The following is a 19,598-nucleotide window of genomic DNA, read 5'->3' on the forward strand; positions in this document are numbered from 1 at the left end:
GGATTCTATCTTATACATCTTAGCATCTTGCTAAGATGAAGAAGACTGAATCTGATAAGTTCTGGAGATGCAATGAGGTCAAGGGTACATTCTTTCATATGTGGTGGGCCTGTGAAAGGGTAAAAGAGTATTGGGAAATAATTTATAATGAATAGGAAAAAATGTTTAAAAGCACTTTTCCAAAATAAAAACCAGAGTCCTTTCTGTTGGGGATAATTCAGGTGGAAATTTCCAGGTGTCAAAAAAGGTTGTTTATGCATGCCACTACTGCAGCCCATGTTTTGAGAGCTCAAAAATGGAAAACGAGCAAGGTCCCAACCAAAGAAGAATGGCAACTTAAACTGATGGAATATGCACAACTTATGGACCTAACATAGAATAAGAGAACAAGAGGAACATACATTTAAAGAAGATTGGAAAATGCTTATTGAGTCTATCGAGGGGAATTGTGTACATTTGAAAATGTTGGCAGCAGTAAGATAAATTCAACAGTGTAAATAAGTTTTGATGGATGTAATAATGGAATATTGAATGTTTATATAAAATATGCAGGGATTTTGCCATGCAAAATGAAACATGGAAAGAGAAGAAGGGAAGTCACTGATATTTTAAGGTTGCTTAAATGAATATTTTAAATTGTAAAACAGAAAATCTAATTTAAAAAACAACAACAGGAATCTGGGTAGTGTTTTGAACTCATCCAGCAGGCTTTTCTTATGTTCTCATGTTCCCACATCTCTGATGCACATGCTCAAATGCCCAGCTTTGTGAGAATTAAATTTATAATCCAAAAAGTGATTCACCAAAGGTTCTTTCCTAGGACTTTTTTTTAATTGCCTAGTGAGAAGATTTTATAGTCCTCCTTGCTGTAAGCAGCATTTGCTATTTCGAACCAGGTTCTTCCTTTTATTAAGGGGTAACGGACGTAGGGCATTATCAGCCTTCTAAATATTTACCTGTTTGCTTTGTTAGAGTGCATGAAGGGTTAATCATCCCCACACCACTGACTCTTACCTGCAGTATCTGCAAAGGGAGAGTTTGCTGCGAAATGTCATTTAGTTAAGTAGTCCAGGCACATTTCCTACAAGAACCATAACAATTTTAATGTTCCTGGCAAACAAAGACACAATTACCCTTGCAGTCATTGAAAGTGTTGATGTGCAACTAGGGAGGGGGAATTCAAACCGAGGAAAAAGCATCGAGTTCAGCACTTCTGCTTAAGGAATTATCGTAACACCCAGACAGCCTCAGTGAGCAAACTAATCAATCCGGCAGCTTTCAGGTTTCGTATTTTTAGCTAAAGACTACATTTAACTTCTTTTAAACAAGGCGGCTGCTGTGAGCAAGTACAGGCTGTCAGATAAACCACTTCCTAGGAGAAATTTAAAATGAATGCATACGGAAGGATGCCATTTTTAAAAAGTAAAATAAATAGAAGCATTAACAGAAGTCCTATTGATTCACAGGGCTTACTCCCAGGCAAGTGAGTATAGGGTTGCAACCTAAGTTTCATAGGGTCATCTGAAGTCTCCAATTCCTGTGAATCTATAACAATGGTTTGGCATGGAGGAGTGAAAATGGATTTGAGGTCAAATATTTATTTTTTTAAAAGTAGAATTGAAGGATTAAAAAAAAAAAGATTCAGTATCAGTGGCATCTTACTCTCCATTGACTCAGAAGAATATACTCAGCAACATGGGAAATCTGTTGGAAGGTGTAGCAGGTTCCTTATGTTCTGCAACTTTCCAGTAATTCCCATACATTGATCTACATTACAATCTGTAATGTTATTTTAGAAATAACAGGTTCCCTAATATAAAATGATATTTTTTAAAATGACTACTAAATTACCTCGACTCTGGGGTTACAGCGCTCATCTCGCTTTACTGGCTGAGGGAGCCGGCGTACAGCTTCCGGGTCATGTGGCCAGCATGACTAAGCCACTTCTGGCGAACTAGAGCAGTGCACGGAAACGCCGTTTACCTTCCTGCCGGAGCAGTACCTATCTATCTACTTGCACTTTGGTGTGCTTTCGAACTGCTAGGTTGGCAGGAGCAGGGACCGAGCAACGGGAGCTCACCCCATCACGAGGATTTGAACCACCGACCTTCTGATCGGCAAGCCCTAGGCTCTGTGGTTTAACCCACAGCGCCACCCGCGTCCCATGGGGGTGGGGAAGCCCCTAAATCTTACTCTAATGGCTCCATTGACTAGAGCCATTGAGATTCAAGCTTGTTCCTAATCTGCATGGCCCCTCCTCTTCATTGGCATAGCCCAGCCCCTGGGCTTCGCTTCTCCATCATTCTAGAATGTGACAGACTCTTGAGAACAGGCTTTTATATATGTCCACACTGGATACATTTAAAATTATGCACACGCACAATCACACTGGTGGATGCCTGCAGTAGGACAAAAAAAAATTCCATTTCCATTCCACTCCTTCCATTGGACTCCGTTGAAGCTTTGCCATTAATTTCAAAGGCCGCAGAGCCAGCCTCCTGATGTGCACATTGCTGGGTTTTTTCTTTGTGATGTTTCTTCAGAGAACAGGAATGTCAGTACAATTAAAACAAGAAGAATGAAAGAAGAATACTAAAGCGTTTTTGCTTGAGGTAGAGCTCAGGCTGGACTGACAAGTAATTACACAGCCTTTGCAAATAAGATATCAAAGGGAGTGGTACATCAATTACTTTGTCTCTTCATATCCCAATTTGAACCCGGTCCTGTTTCTGGAGGACACACAAATACAAATTAAGCTTGGCGGGTCTTTGATCATAGGTGAATGCCTACAGGATCCATTTGGCTGGTTTCTAATTGTTGCAGAGGTGCTTTAAACCACCTCTTAACTATGGAAATGGAATCACACCCAGGACGTAATTGAAAACCCCTTATCATGCCAATATCACTTATGTTTCCGGGGTGGAGTGGGGGTTATCAAAGGGCTCCTAAGACACACTGCTGAAGGCCCGGCAGTTATTGAATATTGTAATAGTGGCTTAGACTAATATACTTCATTAGAGATCTACAGTTAAGCTGACAGCATAGGCCTCCAACACAGAACTGCCCTTTGCGGAATGTTTCCAAGACAGCACAAAGGACAAGAGAGAAGAGCAACAAGGCAAGGCCAAGAACCTTATCTGAGCAGTAAAGAGATGGAGCAGCACTGGCTAGTGTTTGGCAGTGTGGCTTGCAGAATGTTGTAAACAAAAATTGCCCTTTTCCCTTATGGGGTATCCAAGAGCCCATATAGAGTCCTTACATAGGTTCCCTATTGGTAGGAGAGAATAACAGAGAATAACAGAGGCCAACCAGAGAATATTGAGAAGCAAAGCAGCTAGTAAGCCTGATCTTTATTGATCTGTTGCTACAGGGTGCTCCCCTCACCCGCAGGAGAGAGGAGGAACCCAGAAAAATGGCTCGCAAGGCCTTATAAAGACTTTTGAAATTGCCACCCTGTAGATCAAGACCACCCCCAGAAACATCATTCATATATCACAGAAGGGGTGTAAGCTAAGACCACCCCTCAGCTACATCACACCTACATCACAGAAAAGGCGGTCTAAACAGAAATTTGAATGTTGTTTTTCGTTGTTTATTTCCTGTCTAGCAGGTTACTTGATTGGATTTCCTGGGGAGCCTGGCTAGTCTTTTGTAATGATAAATACTTAGTTCCTGGGCCAGATCACAGGCTCACACCCTGTTCATATCTTAAATGTGCCCTTAAGACAGGATTTGTAAGAAAAGAGACAATGCGGAGGTTTCCCACTTTGACCTTGCAGAGAAAACATTTGCTCAGTTTAGGAATCAAAATGGTTCCAGGTTGGCCTTCCTGTGCTGATCTATGTACGTGCTTGGTTGGTACACATATGAATATTACCATATATCTAAGACCATAAAATTCCTATCACAAGAATCATTGCAATAACTGAACAGGCTCTAACTTCTAGAATATGGTCCCAGAGTTCATTTGTGGGTTGTTAATTCCCCCTCTTCATGCACAGTTCACAAAGGAAGTGATTTGGCAGGCTTCCTCTTACATATTCTACCCTCATAGAAACTGGACCTCAAGAATTGGGTATCATCTAGATTAACTTCCTGCTGTAAAACAGCAACAACGACAATTCATAACACAATTTTTGCACTGTCTGGATCTGGGTCTTTGGATTTTCATCTGATGTAGAAGAATAGCCAAAGAAGCTGAAAACCAGGACCAAATAAACCAAATGAAGACAACCTAAGAGATATATGAACCTTTCCCTCAATTTTGCCTTTTAGTCTGCTCTCCTTTTAATTTGCTTCTCCCGTTATTCCCCTACTTCAAATCCCTTCTTTTCTTTCTGTCAAATAAAGCATTTTTCTTTCTTCCCTGTACAGCCTATTGCCCTATTTCCTGAATTTATCCTATGTCTATTTTTATAATTGTATCCAAGTATTTTTTTTAAATAATTGTATCCAAGTATTTTTTAAAAAATAATTGTATCCAAGTATTTTTTTAAAAATAATTGTATCCAAGTATTTCCTTGTAATTGTATCCAGGTAATTTTAAATTGTATCTAGGTATTTTTCTTGTAATCGTGTCTTTACTACTTGTAAATGTGAATCCCTAAGGTGACCCTTATGCAATTGTTACATTGGGCGTCTTTGCAATGGAATTGACCCCTTTGTATCCTTGTGCCTTATCAGTGTTTGTTCAACTTCTCAATGATTGTAACTACTTTCAGGAAAATAAGAATTGGAACCCATGTATTCAAATTGCATCACTTTATTGTAACCACGAATGTTATTTTTAGCCTCAACCTAATCACTTCCACTCAGCTCCTCTTCCTTCTTCCGTAAAGTGCCAGAAGACCAGATCCATTTCCTTTGACCCTGCAGGAAGAGCGATTCAACTGTTAAATAAAACTCTTGTCCCTATTGTTATTCTAAAAAAACAGATTACTATATCATTTGCCATCAGTCCCTGGATTTGTAGATATTACTTTACTCATGTAGATAGGATTTGCACCCCGAACCTCCCTTTTGCACCCTGCTCCCATGTACCTCCCCCTTACCTTGTAAACTGATGAACCTGTGACAAATAAGACCATCCGCAATTGCGACTGTATAATTTCTGGACTTATTTTGGGTGGGTTTCCTCATACCTTTTGTCACCTTTGTGTAGGGAACCCGGTTGCAACCAAATAAATGATCTTTGCTTTTAAAGGACAACTTGCTTCTTTCTCTCCTTGGTTGGACATCACCAGTCTTCTCCGACCATAGCAGACCCCTTTGGGGTCCCGAACCAAATTCTCTGTGTATTACATCACATCCCCACACACTCCTATGCATATTTACGCAGAAGTCCATTGCATGGAAGTGAGAGCTGGACCATAAAGAAGGCTGATTGCCGAAGAATTGATGCTTTTGAATTATGGTGCTGGAGGAGACTCTTGAGAGTCCCATGGACTGCAAGAAGATCAAACCTCTCCATTTTGAAGGAAATCAGCCCTGAGTGCTCATTGGAAGGACATATCCTGAAGCTGAGACTCCAATATTTTGGCCACCTCATGAGAAGGGAAGACTCCCTGGAAAAGACCCTGATGTTGGCACAAGGAGAAGGGGACGGCAGAGTACGAGATGGTTGGACAGTGTTCTCGAAGCTACCAGCATGAGTTTGACCAAACTGCGGGAGGCAGTGGAAGACAGGAGTGCCTGGCGTGCTCTGGTCCATGGGGTCACGAAGAGTTGGAAACGACTAAACAACAAGAAGTCCATTGTGTTCAGTGGAGAGTACTCCCTAGTAAGAGTGAGGCTTGTCACCTAAAGTTGGATCTGAGGCATATAATACAGCAGGAAATGCGTCTCGGCCAAAACACTGACCTTCAAATTATATTAACACAAGTCTTCCTCGCCACTAGTTCCCTGCACAACTGCTAAGCTAGAGCATAAAAAGATAATCAAAGAGATTTTCTAGGTAACAAGACAAGCCAAAAAGATTACAGAAATCTGGGTGGAAATGTGAATACTTGCTTCTTCCACAGCTCAATAAACGAGACTTACTTCACGCCCCATGTTAGAAGCGGAAGCTTTGTATTATCTGAACATGAGAGAGTTTCCATCCAGTGATGGCTTGAAGATTTTAAGATGGAGAATATCTGGATTCCGGTTTAATACTGTAATTTCACTAAAAGCAGCTCTTGTTTGATGCTAATATTTCTCCACTGCTGCTTCTTTTTCTGAGTGTCCACTGCAGTCTTAAAAAATTATTGCAGAACTTGCTACACGAAGCATTGTCCTGAAATAAATTCTCAACACTTATTGGAAAAGAAATCTCAAACACTGCAAGCTTTGCTGATAGATACTGCAAGTAATTGGATGCATAGCATGCCATTGGATTATCGGCTACTGTCTCCACTTGGCAAAGCACTATAGCATGTGTTTAAATTAGTAAGTCCCAATCTCAGCCTGGGAGGTGCTGTAACACAACAAGGGACTTTAGCAGTGGTGGGGAGGCAGTAAAAATCCCATTGAAGCAGCTAGGGGCTGGTGCCTGTAGTACGTACCCCAAATTAGACCCAGTGGAGGCTGGTCCACTAGGGTGAATTGGGAACTGCCCCATCAAGGTCAGGCTGCCCTCAGCTGGCTTCCCCCAGCCTGCATTCTTACAATGACTGAAGAGAGCGGCGCTGCCTCTCAACTTCCTCCATCTTAGTCTCAGTGTGCCCTTTGTAGATTCAGCAGGGAGAAGGAGGAGGACAAAAATAGAATTAGTTTGGTCTGCATCTTGTTGACTCTGGCTTACCATGCTCCCTACCTACTTCCCTGCCAATCTCAACAGGTGTTAGCCACCACTGATTACACTTCGCAAGCTTACTTGAATGGAGGAATCCTGCCCTCCTGCAAACTTATGTCTCGCGGGAACAGAATCTCTGCAGTTCCTGAGATCTCAAAATATCATGGAGGGAGATGAGAACTGTAACAAGGGGATATGCCTGGAGAAGGCTTTAGTTTTAATAATTTTAGGTCTTTTAGTTTGCTGTGCCTTATTATACAAACAACGTTTTCATTGTACCTTATATTTAAATTGTCTCATCGAAACTAGAACTGAAGCAACTGGTTCCTAGAATCGTAGAATTGTGGAGCTGGAAGGGTCTATGAGGGTCATCTCGTCCAACACCTTGCAATGCAGAAATATTTTTCCCAGCATGGTGCTCAAACCCACAACCATGAGATTAATAGTCTCGTGCTCTATTGACTGAGCTACCCCAGCTTTGGTTGTTTTTCATACCAGCATTTTTTTCATGGGTTACAGAACCTTTATTGGCTTGAATGGGAACCAAAGCCTGAATGGTTTGACTAAAACTTATTTTCCACTGCAAATAAATAAGTTTCTGACTAAAAGTTATCTTCCACTGAAAACGGAGGCTTCTCAGAAGCTCTGTTTCATCCAATGTGTTGACAGCTAGCAATGGAAATTTGTCTGCATGTTGATTCTATTTTAAAACATTTTTCTCTATAATGACGGGCGCCTTTTACTATATCCTTTCCAGTAGAGTAATTTATGTTAAACTCACAGTATTCATTCCCTAGCAATAAGGGAGCCCCAGATTTGTACCAGAGAATTCATTAAGTCAGTCCAACTGTTTAGTTGAAGTGTGAATTCCCCACAATAATATAGATCTTAATTTTGTACCCATACTCCTGTTCTCATATCAGAACTTGTTAGGTTACAATCCTAACATAGACAGAGGGTAGCTCAACCTAACCTACCTCATAGGGTTGCTTTGAAGATAAAATGGAGAGAAGGAGCAGAACCATGTACACCACTTTGAGGTCCTTATAGAAAAAGTGGCATATAAATGTAATAGTAAATAGTGGCTGATGGGAGCTGTGTTACGTATAATTGGTTTAATTCACACTGAAATGGAAATTCCTGTGTATTGGTGAAAAGGTTTAACATGGGGAGATTCCACTGAAGCTTTAGAAAAGCAAGAAGAGCTCTCTCTGTGCTTTAAGTAGTTGATAATTAACTATTGTTGTTTTCTGCTAGCTAACATGTGAGTGTTTAACCTTAGATCAGGTGATTAAGGTAAAGGTAAAGAGACCCCTGACCATTAGGTCCAGTCGTGACCGGCTCTGGTGTTGTGGTGCTCATCTCGCTTTATGGGCCGAGGGAGCCAGCATACAGCTTCCGGGTCATGTGGCCAGCATGACTAAGCCGCTTCTGGTGAACCAGAGCAGCGCATGGAAACGCCATTTACCTTCCCGCTGGAGCGGTACCTATTTATCTACTTGCACTTTGACGTGCTTTCAAACTGCTAGGTTGGCAGGAGCAGGGACCGAGCAACGGGAGCTCACCCCATTGCAGAGATTTGAACTGCCAACCTTCCAATCAGCAAGTCCTAGGCTCTGTGGTTTAACCCACAGCGCCACCCGCATCCCATGATTAAGGTATTGAATTGCAAATTAGTCATCTTGGAAAGGAGTCTTGTTCTTTTAGACACTATGGAGTAAAGATGCGTAAAAGACTCTCCCAAAGAGAGAAAAAAGAGCTCTAGGGAAATGGAATGAGGGGGAGAGATGCCTGTGTGTGTGAGAGAGAGAGTTGTGTTTGTCAGCTCTGATTGTACATTTATTTTATTTCTAAGAGGATGCTGAGCCTGTGACGGATATGCACAAGATATGGAATTGTTTGAATGTATCATTTACCTTTTGGTTATATTTTAAAGAAAGTTCTGCATGTAAACTTTGCATAATATTTTCATGGGTCTTGACAATGTTTTTTACTCCATAAGGACTTTATTTTTAGCACCTACTTGCTTCAAACTGTGCAATATGAATATCTGCAGTCCAAGGCCTATGGAGGGCACCAGGTTGGAGAATCCTGGTGCTAAGCCACTTCTGCTCTGTGTTTGTGTGTGTGTGTGTGTGTGTGTATTTGAGGTGTGGGAACTCTCGTCTCTCCTGACGGAGCTAGAAGACTCTGGCTGCTGTGAATACGCTTATCTTTGCATTGTGTATAATTGTGTATGTTTGTCTGTATGTCTAATGCATCCATAATAACCTCAATTACCTAGGCTGTTAGTGTTATCATTGTGATTTTAGGCCAGCAGCTCAGCTCTTCCCCTGACTTTCAATGATCCAGCAACTGCAATACTGCACCAGAGATTGTAGGAATACACGCAGCAGTTACTTACATCAAGGCCAGACATTGAGCAAAATGTCTTGGCAGCACATAATCATAGACTATAGCAAAGATGATCCTTTCCCTTTCCTGCATGAATTTATTCACTTCACAGTTTGTTTCCAAGCCACCCGGCTGAATCTTCTTTTCTGACACCTTCATGAAATCTTTACTGATTGTTCTGTTTCCATGGATCTTTGTGTTTGTTTCTGTGCACGTGAGATGAAAGGAATATAGAGTCTAGTATATTTCTAGTATCTAGCCTGAAATTGCATCTCTGTTTTTTATTATTATAAAACAATACCATGCATCCATCTCACCTGCCTTCATTTAATCTCATTAGGCAACTAATTCACACACACATTTAAAGCAGAATCTTATCGCTTTAAACTGTCACTCCTTCTCCCAAAACTATCTTGGGAAACAGTAGTTTGTTAAGAAGGCTCACAGTTGTCGGGAGACCCTTCCCCACCCCCCTCACAGAGCTATAAATCCCAAGAGCTCCCTGAGAAGAAGGATCGATGGATAAACTACTCTGAAAATTGTAGTTTAGTGAGGCATGGCCAAGGTGGTATTTGAACCTTGCTCAAGCATGTGTCTCACATGCCGGCCCCATGAAGCCTTATGCCATAGCCGGTCCATTTGTTTTTTGTTTTTTTAAAATATATTTTATTAAGGGTTTTATTGTTTTACAGTGTAAGTATAATGCCTCGTATTTTTTTTTCCCCGTGTAACATTTTTACAAATCCATTTCATTTGTTGAGGCATTAGGGGGAGAAGAAAAAAGAAAAGAAAAAAAAAAAGAAAGGAGGGTGGAGGGAGGGGAGATGGATGGGGGTAGGGTAGCAGTGTTTCTATTATGCTTAATGTATGTAGTTTGGTGTCAGCGTGCTTGTGTTATTCACTTGTGTTCCTTTGGTAGTGAGAGAGGTTGGGGTTGGCCAAGATGTGATTGTTTGTTTGTGATTGGCTGTGGTGATCTTTGTTTTCGTGTGTGAGTGAGGTGGGTGGGTGTTTTGGATCAAGTTAGCCATATTGATTTGTATGCTGTTGGTGGATTATTGTCATTGTCCTGTTGGGCTGTGTATGTGATAAAGGGGAGCCATACCGGGGTGAAGGTGTCTTCTTCTGTTTGTCCCCGTGTCAGTTTCAGTTTATTAGTTCCATTTGTGACAACAACCCTGTGAGGTGACGTTCCATGACAACATGGTGCTGGAGATGTAATAAGGAAAATGCTTCTTTGAAACATAGGCTGATTCAGTGTCTGATGCTTACAAATATTTGGAGGAAAATATTAAGATGTAGAACAAGCATAGGCAAACTCAGCCCTCCAGATGTTTTGGGACTACAACTCCCATGATCCCTAGCTAACAGGATCAGTGGTCAGGGATGATGGGAATTGTAGTCCCAAAACATCTGGAGGGCCGAGTTTGCCTATGCCTGATGCAGAAATACTACTTGGGGGGGGTGTTAAATTGTCAGATGATATTATCCAAACCACAGGTGGTTTGACAGCAGGTCAGCATAAATGTACTCTTCAGGCTCTGACTTAAAAGACTGATATTGATTCATTGGAAAGATAACACCTTGCCTCCCTTTGAATGATGGATAGAAAATATGACTACTCTTGCACCAGAGTGAGAAGGGGGGGAGGGAGAGAAACAGCAATATTTTATCTTTTTTTAAAAAGCAAAGTTAAGTGTATCTGTAGCATCATACCTAGCACCTAGGTTCCTTTAATTCTGAAAATAATCCCTTGGAGTTGTAATATAAAACCAGTGAGTAAGCCTGAGACCTACAGAGTGCCCTACCTAAATGGTACCCATGTCTGCTAATGAAGATGACATTTTGATCAGATGGAGGAGGACAGGGGGAGGGATTATTTTAAACTCAAGGCGCTGATGCCAGTTTGACCTTGTTCTAAATATGGCCACGTTATGAATAAGTCATCCAGATGACTTGCTTTTTATACTTTGTCCCCAAATGCTAACCCACACAGGAGTATCCTTCGTCTCATGTATCAGTTAATCCCACTTAATTGCTGCATTGCCACAGTAGATTCAATAGCATCAAAACCAGACTTCTGAAAACAAGGTTATAGGCACATTTAGGAGCTGTTATTGAGGAACAGCACCAAATAAAAGCATACAAACCATGGTAGAGATGGATCTTGTTAGTCTGAAAACCCAACTCAGCAGGGCAGTTAGCAAAGAAAGCTGTAAGCTAGCAATGGTAAGGAATTTGTGAGGTGTTAAAGAAGCATTTGTCCTTTTAAAAAACTGTCTGAGTCCAGGAGTATTTGCCCCAGTGCGTGAGTATCATGTGTCAAGATTAAAGGATGTACTGATTTTTCAACTGAGCAGTGGTAGCAAAGAGCTAAAAGTTGTGCAGGAAGGGAGTAAATGGCTGGATTTCCTGGTCCATGCACTGCTTGAGCGTTTTCACCATCACAGAAGGCATAGAGGATGCATCAGTTAGAAAACTAGACAAGAACTTTATTGTCTTGAACAGCACAGAAAATGTTTACCTCCACCTGGATACAGCTAAATCCAGTGCCACCTCATGACTAAACTACATGATGGCCCTATTCGCTCCCTCAACATGCACCTTTTTGTTGTTTTCCAGTTCTGTAGTTCACCTTCTGGCCTCACTCATAAAGGAAATTTGGTACACAACCATTCAATCTGGAAGTTGCCTGAGCATGGAGTACAGAGGCTGTTATGTACTGAGTTGAATAGGATCCAAACTGCAGCAGTCTGATTGGTCCTAGAACAATAGGCTCCAAAAGGCAGCAGTCTGATTGGTCCTAGAACAATAAGATTCAGAATGCAGCTGTCTGATTGGTTCTAGAACAATGCTGCAGTATGATTGGTTAGCAGGAACCACCCAATCATGCTCCAGATAGAAGTGAATCCACAACCTGATTGGCTTACAGTAGAATTCCGGAATTAGCCAATCATGTGCAGCCCATTGTGTAAATAATGTATATAAAGCAGATACTTTGAGGGGACTTTCATTCATTCCTCCTCACCACTATGAGCTGAATAAAGAGCATGAAATCACTTTGCGACTCTGAGTATATTTCAGAGGCCAAGTCATTTCTCTCCAAAAACAGCCAGAGCATTCCTAGTCACCAAGGCCACCAGAGCCTCCAGCGACAGTGTTGAATCCAGCAGCACCCCTAGGACTGCCACAAGTCTGGGTTTTCCAGGACATTATTCGTTCAGGAAAATGGCATCCGGGCGGATTTTTGCTGAATTAGTAAAATGTCCGGGGAAACCCCGAAAGCTGTGGACCTGCTCCTTCCAAGGTAGTGTAACATTGTCCAGAACAGGATGTCTCGCTGCCTCCCTGGGCTTTGCTGGATTCAAATGAAACGGCAGGATAAATGTGCTGAAAGAGACTTTTATTCTACTTGGTGCTGATAAGGGCTTAGTGATTTAAGAAGTCCCCAGAAGGCCAACTGCAGAGATTTTGAATTGCTTGTTTGGAAATAATGCGGGGTAAAGCTGTGATTTATAATCTTTCTGAAATTTTGCTCTGGTTTTTATTTTATTTTTAAAGACAGAAATTCCATTTTACTCACTATGACAGCCTATTGTTTACAACTTACCCCTCCTTTCCTTTTTCTGACACCACCGGACGGCGTTCTCGCATTCTGATTTCTTCCACCATGTTTCTCTCTTACGCACAAAGTAATTACAGCCAGCCTAAAACACACTGCCTGTGTCACAGTCTTAAAATTTATAGCATTGATATCCTAACATACTTCCCTAATACCTATGGAAGTGGCTTTTTACCCTTCACTTGACAAAACTGCATACATCACACAATGGGTTAGATCCCAGAGGTCCTGTGTTGTGCCAAGCCAATTTTCCTGGGATTTCTTGTGCTTTATGGATCTCACTCTATCTCCCATCCATTGCCTGTGATGATTTGTACATTTCTTATTTTGCCATTTGAATAGGAAGGCTGCATAAAGTCAAGTCACTGGAAATTATTTATTGTTTTCTCTGCATAATTTCACTCCAATGGGGCTGAGAAAGTGACATCTGCTCCACACACTGATGCTAGTTGCAAAAGGAATCTCCGGCAGTTTTAAGTGGAAAATCCAACTGCTTGATAGGTGCAGATGGGCAAAGTTCCCAGTTTTCCCACACCTCAAATGTGGCAGCAACCTGTTATTCTGGGGCTCAGGGATGGCAGGGGAAGTGGTAGCTGCCTTAAGGAAGGTCACATCAGGTCAAGTTCATATAAGGTCAAGTCCCAGTAAGCAGGTTTACATCAGGTCAAATTTGTGGGATGGGTTTTTAATGTGCAAGAGAGGATATATTAATTGCAATTTATCCCTCCAAGTGCCCACCTGTGTGAAAAGAGTTTCAAAATCCCATCCTTGGGAGCAAAATTAAAAGTATAGGAATTTGGCTATAAAGCCTTGTTTTGAACAAGTTCAGCTATGGATTAAGCTGGCTCCCCTTTCTTATCCCACTTAACAAAGAATCAGGCAACAATCTGAAAAGTAAGTTTAAAAATTAAGTTCGACTTACTAATATTCTTGCATTGGTTCACAGCGATGGCATTAGTCAAAACTATGCAGGCAAAATACTCATATTTACAGTACGTGCCTAAAGCTGGAACAAGCACAAGGCTCGGCTGCCCTCATGGCTGATCACTGGAAGAAAGAGAGGAACAGGAAGTACTATATGCTCCTTCTTCTCCAGGAAAGGAGGGGAAATGACATCACACAGATACCACTCTACCAGTTGTATTTGTATGGTCTGAGTACCTGCCTATCAGCAATACAGCTCTGTGGACTTAGCCCTTTCTCATGCTAACTAGCAAGAACATACATTAGTTGGGTTGGGCTGCTAATCTCCCACAAAGTCAGATTTTAAGGCGGGTGGCTACCAAAGAGAGGGTCTTTTCAGTGTTGGCACCGTGGTTATGGAATAGCCTCCCTGGTTTGGATTCTTGTTTGGGTTTTTTCCACAGTGAGCTCTGCTGCTTGTAGCTCTCCCTCTACTGTAGATAACATGAGAATGTTGCTTCAGCTAAGCATTGAAGCATCATAAAGCTACTGCCTGTATGCTGCTGGCACTGTCTCCCTAGAGCTTCCTCAAACTCAGCTCTCCAGAGGTTTTTGGCTTATAACTCCCATGATCCCTAGCTAGCAGGACCAGTGGTCGGGGATGATGGGAACTGTAGTTTCAAAACATCTGGATGGCCAGGTTTGAGGAAGCCTGCCCTAGAGGATCTGTCTGTTCTTTTAAAAGGGTTTATTTTTGGTTCTGCAACTACAGAGAAGCAGAAGATGCTTCTCTGGGCTCTGAGTCTGAGAAAGGCAGAATTTCCATGTCCTCAGGCTTGAAAAGTGTGAGATGCTGAAAGTCTATCCACTGGGTGGAGCAGTGTGAATCTTTTCCTCATCTGGGCTTCCCTTGGAGGCAGTGCAAGTTATCAGGTTTGGGAGGGCATGGCAAACCAATGACAAAATCTTGTATTTTTCTAGCTTTTGGAGAACACAAATGAAGAACACAAGAGCTAACTGGTATGAGCTGTTTCCAGCTAAGGCTGCTTATACATTATACCTTAAAGCACCTTCAAAGCACATTCTTTTACTCAAGGAATTCTGGGCTCTGTATTTTAGCACCCACAGTTATAATTCCCAGCAAGCCTTAACAAACTGCAATGCCCATAATTCTTTGAGGGAAAGAATTAAATGTATAATGTGCACACAGCCTAACAGTCCCTGGTTGTAAATTAAAGGTAAAGGTAAAGGTACCCCTGCCCATACTGGCCAGTCATGTCTGACTCTGGGGTTGCACGCCCATCTCGCTTAAGAGGCCGGGGGCCAGCGCTGTCTGCAGACACTTCCGGGTCACGTGGCCAGCGTGACAAGCTGCATCTGGCGAACCAGCGCAGCACACGGAAACGCCGTTTACCTTCCCGCTGGTAAGTGGTCCCTATTTATCTGCTTGCACCCGGGGGTGCTTTTGAACTGCTAGGTTGACAGGCGCTGGGACCGAGCAACGGAAGCACACCCCACCGCAGGGATTCGAACCGCCGACTGACGATCGGCAAGTCCTAGGCTCTGTGGTTTAACCCACAGCACCACCTGCGTCCCTAAGGTTGTAAATTAGCTGTGTTTAAACATTTTTTAATTTTTTTTTGTATACCATCCCCCTTTAGTTCATCCCCCCCCCCCAACTTTTATTGTCCCTTTGCAAAACTTGTGGTTCCATCAAACCTCCGGATAGCTCCCTCGTGCACAAGAGTTTGTGTCCTTCTGCCTACATAGACAAACCACACACATCCTGAACACTGGAGACATTAGCATATTAGGAAACTGCCCCTGTAATGGCTTCCCTTGGAACAGCCTTCTCTTCAAGGTCGCAGAAGGAGCAAAGGACTTTCTTGCCATCATGTTCCTCTGTAATAATGCAAAGCCTATGAGAATTCTGTCAAGTACAGGCACAAGACAATAATGAAGCTGAAGACAAAGAACTTGTAAAGAGAATTTTGAAATGATAATGTTTTCAGTGCTGGATCCTAGGGAGATTTGACTTCTACTGAAGGATGCTTCCTGTGTTAAAAATTAGCCTTGTGGGAGAGTTCTGGAGAGCTAATTCCCTTCTCAAAACATAGTATGGAAAGAATGAGTCTCTTTCATTAGGCCTCCTCCCCCCCCCCCCCCGAGATGTGGGCACCTGAAGAATCCCACTCTGCCAATGTTGAAACTTAATTATTGACAAAAGTTCCCTTTTCCTTTTGCCGTGGAATGAAATGTCTAACAAACCCCAATGAATAGTGATTGTTTAGTACACAGCACAGCCCCAGATTATCATCACTCTGTCAGGTGGATGAGAGCATCACTGTAACTTCCTTAGCCAGTGGAACGCAGTGGTTTTTAATGTGGTTCTAGCAGAATACCAAATACCAAAGGCCATTATCCCTGTCTGAAACATGATGTGCTTCAAAGAGAGATATTCACTGAGAGTTATTCACACACACACACGCACACACACACACAGAGAGAGAGAGAGAGAGAGAGAGAGAGAGAGAGAGAGAGAGACCTAGGGATTGAGGCAAAGGAGAACAAAGGGGAAACTAACTGAAATTTTGGGGGATTGTCTCATCAGAAATATATTCCAAAATGCATGGGTGCCTAGTGAACAGATGAAGGAAAGCAGGAAATTGGATGAATAAGTGCATCAAAATCAAATGTTAAAGAGCTTGGCTTGCAGCTGGTACCCAAGAAAATGCCAGTGTGATATTTCTAATGGGAAAGTCTCGGCAGATTAACAGTAATTAAAACAGAGCTAAATACTCTCTTCCTTTCTTCCACATATTTATCCAGTGAATAATGTGTGTTCAACTCTTACTAAGTCCCAGCACAATGCAGAATCGTATTCCTTTGTCTTCCTATTCCTTAATAATTGGTTACTCTTGCTCATGAATTTTACTCTGAAATGGAGCCAAAGTTAATGTATAAAGAATACCACTGTTGTCGACTTCAGTGAGAATGTTTTGCAGGAAGGGGGTTTGTTTTAGAATGTCAGCTTTCACGCAAGATCTCTCCTACTCAGAGCAGTAGCTCCCACACTTTCTGAAGGCTTTTCACCCTTCATTTAAGTCCTTTTCCTGTTACCAGATCCTAGGAGCCAATTCCTAGGAGCTGAGGTCCCTTTGCCCTCCTCATAAAATATTTGAGGGGACCAGGGGGCCCCCAAGCTAATGGACATTGCCATTCAAATGATGTATGTGCACCGTGTCTTGTCATCAAATGGGGGGCAGATAAACCCCATATTTTATTCAGAACAGATTTGAAGGCACAGAGGGAGAGGAAGTCTCATTGCGCAGGCAAAAATCATTAAAGTGATGGGATGACTTCACTGGCTACAACACAATGTTGAATTGATAGTAACCAGTTAGAGATTTTTTTAATGATTAAGCAGTATATAAATCCTGTTAAATAAAACAAGCAAGCAAATAAAATTTGGCAGAATCTTGTCTGTCTAGCACAGAGCGTAGCGGGATTTGATGTTTACTCACTTTTACTTGACAGAATGCAACCTTGCTGGAAAAGGCCTGTGAAATGTTGACCAGTTGACAATCCTTGCATATTATGCTCCAGCACTTCTCTCAAGACAATAGGGATGTTCCATTCAATATTGATAATTTTACTATTTATACCCCACATATCTTACTGGGTTATCCCAGCCACATAATAAAACATTAAACATTAAAAAGAAATTCTCTATACAGGATTGCCACTGAGGCCTAATTTGAATACAGTGGTACCTTGGTTCTCAAACTTAATCCGTTCCGGAAGTCCGTTCCAAAACCAAAGCGTTCCAAAACCAATGTGTGCTTTCCCATAGAAAGTCATGCAAAATGGATTAATCTGTTCCAGACTTTTAAAAACAACCCCTAAAACAGCAATTTAACCTGAATTTTACTATCTAATGAGACCATTGATCCATAAAATGAAAGCAATAATCAATGTACCGTACTGTATAAAATAAGTAAGACAGTATTGTAGATGATAAAAATTAAAATTACTTTTTTTTCCTTACCTCCACCCATAATAGTCATTGTTTGGATGGGGGGCTTTTATCCATTTCCACAGTCACACAATCAATCAGTAGCTGAACTGGGTTCCACACAGTCACAAAAACAAATTAACTGAAAAAGCCTCAAAAACAAAAACGCAAAATCAATAGCCAAAACAAAAGCGCCAAACTTAATCTGTTCCGGAAGTCCGTTTGACTTCCGATATTGTTCAAAAACCAAGGCGTAGCTTCTGATTGGTGCAGGAGCCCCAGAAACCATAGCCGACAACCGTATCGGACGTTCGGCTTCCTAAAAACATTCAAAAACCAGAACACTTACTTCTGTGTTTTCGGCAATTGGGAACCAAAGTGTTTGAGTGTCAAGGCGTTTGAGAACCAAGGTACCACTCTAGTAGTGTGCTTCGCATCTGGTGGTTGGGGCTTGTGTCCATTGTTCCAGAATCAGCCCCTCCCTTCTGTGTGTGTTCAGTTCTGTTCAGTTAAGAATGTCTGTTAAGAGGGACCAACTGTGCCTTCTTGTTTCTTGCCTCCTGTTACTGCATTTAGTTTCTCTCATTATGTTATTCTGTTACAGTTTTCATTATTATTATGGGTGGGATGGCCTTGCCTAACGTCATTATGCGCATGGACACTGGTATCTGTTTACCTGTAAACACACACCTTTAGTTTGTGTGTGTGTGTGTGTGTGTGTGTGTGTGTGTAATACAAGTTTCTCAGTCTACGAGCTTTGCACAAAACAGAAGCCATGTGTGTGTGGCCAGGACGCTGGCCTGTTATAGCTTCTGGGCTTGGCAAAGAACGTGAGTCTCACCTGAACCTTCTCCAGCTGAGGAATCACACATCTCCTCCCCAAGCTAGCGAGCCCCACCTGGGCTGTGGATCGTTGCCTGCCTTCACTCAGAACTGACAGCTGTAAGTTCTGGAATCCTGAGACCAGGGGTGGTACGTCCTATTTCGCCACTTGAGGCAAAACAGGAAGTGCCACTCTGCTCTGCCACACCACCATACCACCACCACGCATGGGACACTCACCGCCACTGTGCCACCTGCCAGTGTCACTGCTGCTGGGCCATACCCTCCAACATTCCTCCAATGAAAATAGGGAAGTCCCATTCCGTAATGATAATTTTACTATTTACACCCACACATTTTATTGGGTTGTCCCAGCACTCTGGGCAGCTTCCAACAAATATAAAAACATAACAAAACATTAAACATTTTAAAAAATAAGTTCCCTATACAAGTTTGCCTTCAGACAGCTTGGGAGTCAGATAACTCCATACCCTCCAACATTTCTCCAGTGAAAATAGGGACATCCTACCACATCATCCAGCAGTTCTCCGATGAAAATAGGGACCTCCTAAGGAAAAAGTGGGACATTTCAGGATCAAATCAGAACCCAGGATGACTTCTCTAAATCAGGGACATCCCTGGAAAACAGGGAGATTTGGGGGGTCTGTTCTAACTCAGACCAGGCAAAGAAAACTGAAAAACATGTGACTGTCTTATAGATCCAAAGCAATGAACCACAGATAAATATTGACCAATGAACTAGAAAATTACACACAGACACACACACACATGTAAGGTGGGATGGGGTAGAGGTGTCCTAAAAAATGAGTTGCCTGTACTCATATATTGATCAAAGTATTATGGGTGCCCACATAAATAGCTGTACTGGTGAGATCTCTCTCTCTCTCTCTCTCTCTCTCTCTCTCTCTCTCTCACCTCTCACACAAGCCTGTTGTTCAGTGCAGACATGAAGGATACCAATCCAACTGAGAAGCATCTTTAAGATATTTTTTTTCCTCGGCCAATCATTCCCAAAAGAAAGATTTGTGTTGACAGAGCTTACACTGTGC

General features: G+C 42.0%; 2 long non-coding RNA genes across 2 annotated transcripts; one reads left to right on the forward strand and one right to left on the reverse strand.

The window, feature by feature from the left end:
• Positions 1 to 1,860: 1,860 nt before the first annotated feature.
• LOC310845427 lies at positions 1,861 to 19,426 on the reverse strand. The gene is made up of 5 exons (XR_014564710.1): positions 18,548 to 19,426; positions 13,711 to 13,835; positions 12,777 to 12,873; positions 8,272 to 9,372; positions 1,861 to 2,006 (listed from the first exon to the last, which is right to left on the reverse strand). It is a non-coding gene; the product is annotated as an uncharacterized lncRNA (long non-coding RNA).
• Positions 13,832 to 15,322, forward strand: LOC310845494. The gene is made up of 2 exons (XR_014564805.1): positions 13,832 to 14,915; positions 15,292 to 15,322. It is a non-coding gene; the product is annotated as an uncharacterized lncRNA (long non-coding RNA).
• Positions 19,427 to 19,598: the final 172 nt, after the last annotated feature.

Source organism: Podarcis gaigeae (assembly GCF_964106915.1).
Source record: "Podarcis gaigeae genome assembly, chromosome: 5".
In the NCBI taxonomy this organism is placed as follows: Eukaryota; Metazoa; Chordata; class Lepidosauria; order Squamata; family Lacertidae; genus Podarcis; species Podarcis gaigeae.